Here is a 2,460-nt window from a genome sequence, read left to right on the forward strand (position 1 = left end):
TTAATCTGATATTGATGTAGATGGCGCTAGTAGTTTGTATATTATTGTGATATTATAAGTTTGCAGCTTAAATCAATATGTAAATAGCCATCAATAAAATTTAACTATACATTTTTTTGTGAATTATAGTGTTAGCGGGCATTTTCACAAAAATGTACCCCCTCCTTGAAAAATATATTTTTTTTGATAGTATTATATTTTAAACTTTTTTTGGTCTCTTTAAAACGGAAATTCAATATACTTCAAGAAAACATATAATATGATGGGTTTAAAATGAGAAAACTGTAAAAATAATAGGACACAATGGAAAGTCTCGCAATTTTATATCAGTTGTGTGACTATATTCAGTAGCTGGAAAAACAGTGCAAAATATAAGAATTTTTAGATATTGTTTATTTATTAACTTAAAATCGTTATTTTGTATATTTTAAACACTCACTATTCCCAACTTTTGGATCTAAGCTAATTAAAAAAAACAATAGTATATTCAGTATTGTGACTCTGGTACTTCAACTGTCATTATTATCTTTACATTTAAAATGTTAGATACTTTTTTAGAGAAAAGGCAACAAATATTACACTTATGTATTATTCTCCATTAAAGAGACTGATTTGAAGGGCATTAAATGTAAAATCTACTGAAATATTTAAAAAATTCAGCTCCGTAATATAGGGACAGTCACACAACCGAATACCTAAAAAGGGAAAGGGTGCGTTTACATGGCGAAAAAAAAGTACGCAGGCACACATAATAAATATAATTATAAACTTAACTTAACTTCAAACTAAATTATCACAATCAGTTCGGGCTTAAGCCATCACATTATTATTATTTATCTAAAGGGTAAATTACTATCAAGATTCAAGAATAAGAAGTCTCTTTTATGTTTTATATTGGCACTAATCAAATTAATCAGTCGATAATCAGTCTTCGTGATTCGTTTATTATTAACCTTAAATAATCTCAATCACCATATTTGATAAAAAAAATCTTGTTTCAGTGGACGCTGCAAACACGAAGGTTAATCTGTAAATAAAAAAAAAACCAATGAAAAATATCGTGAAAAAAATTAATTTTTGTTCCATTATTATCTTTCGTTGTTATACAAGGCACATTGTCTAGATTCTTAGTTCTGCTGGCTTATTTTGTTTCTTTTTCTGCATAATGCTTCTTTTTTTTTCCTCAAAAAAAAATTTTACTTCCTCATGCAAAATGATCAATCAGCTGTTGCGATTTGTATGGAGAAATAATTTTTATTTTTGAAATCTACTTTTTGCCGTAGTTTCCTACTCAGTCAAAAATGTCTTAGAAAAATATTTTTATAGCTCAAGAAAATCGCCATGTAAACATTGCTTTATGTGTTCAGGCATGTTGTGACTTTTCGTTCAGCGTATATGTGACCGCTCAAATAGTCACACAGCGGAAGTCACATTTGATAATCCTCTAGTAATAAAAACGGTTTAAAATATAACCACAACACTTATATTCATCAAAACTTTTGATCAACTTACATATAAAACATTTAAAACAAAATTAACTAAATACTACAAGATAAATAGATAGAAATAAGCCAAAATATGGTCACATACCTGAATGAAGAATTTGGTCCCTGCGGCTTGCAAACACGCGTGCACTCCTTCTAAGCAGTTTTTTGACCCTGACGGCTTCTAACCTGATAAGTTGCATAGCAGTAGCTATGGTGTTGACAGTAATGCAAAATTAATTGAACCACAGTAATTTTCTTTTTAGAAAATCGGTGACACAACTGAATGTTCCGGGAAGGACAATTTTTTTGATTTTCTTTTTTATTTTTTTATCTTTTATTTTGTTATATAAGGTTATTATATTTTAACTATTATCACAGTAACTGATTATCCTGGACCAAATAAAACCTTAAAAGATGGTACCTTTCTTACAAAAAAGTTAAGAAATAATGTAATAAACGCGTAAGAGTAAGCAGGGGACAGCGTAAAATTACCCATTTTTCGATTGTTATTTATAATTAACTTAACTTTATTTTAGATTTTGTCATAGTTTTTGTTAAAAAAACAAAATATTGTATACGTATAATCACTTTGATAACATATATAAATAATTCTGGCAACTACTTCATTATATAGAATTTAATGAATTCGAGGGACAGTTGAAAATCAGGGGGGTATACATTTTTGTGAAAATGCCCTAGCATTATATTTCATGAATTGTATAATATTGAAATTGTATACAGCGCCATCTATTAGAAGGAGTCTGTAATCATTATAAATTTCGATTCTTCTAGTCTCCACTAGATGTCACAGATATAAAATAAATGATACAGGAAACTAATGTAGATGGCGCCACTAGTTTTAATTATTTAAATAACTAAAGCTTTTTCGCTAAAGCAACATTATAATTAACATAAAAAATGAAAAGTGCATTTTTTATTTCATATTGCACTGATTTTTGCCATCCATAATGTA

The 2,460-nt window shown here is 28.3% G+C and overlaps 1 long non-coding RNA gene across 1 annotated transcript; it reads right to left on the reverse strand.

The window, feature by feature from the left end:
• Positions 1 to 743: 743 nt before the first annotated feature.
• LOC149474945 (uncharacterized) lies at positions 744 to 2,177 on the reverse strand. The gene is made up of 2 exons (XR_016318172.1): positions 1,591 to 2,177; positions 744 to 1,027 (listed from the first exon to the last, which is right to left on the reverse strand). It is a non-coding gene; the product is annotated as an uncharacterized LOC149474945 (long non-coding RNA).
• Positions 2,178 to 2,460: the final 283 nt, after the last annotated feature.

The sequence above is a fragment of the Colias philodice genome, chromosome 32 (genome assembly GCF_061535455.1).
Source record: "Colias philodice isolate Cphi_HAF_F1 chromosome 32, ilColPhil1 Martin Lab GWU primary, whole genome shotgun sequence".
Classification (NCBI taxonomy): Eukaryota; Metazoa; Arthropoda; class Insecta; order Lepidoptera; family Pieridae; genus Colias; species Colias philodice.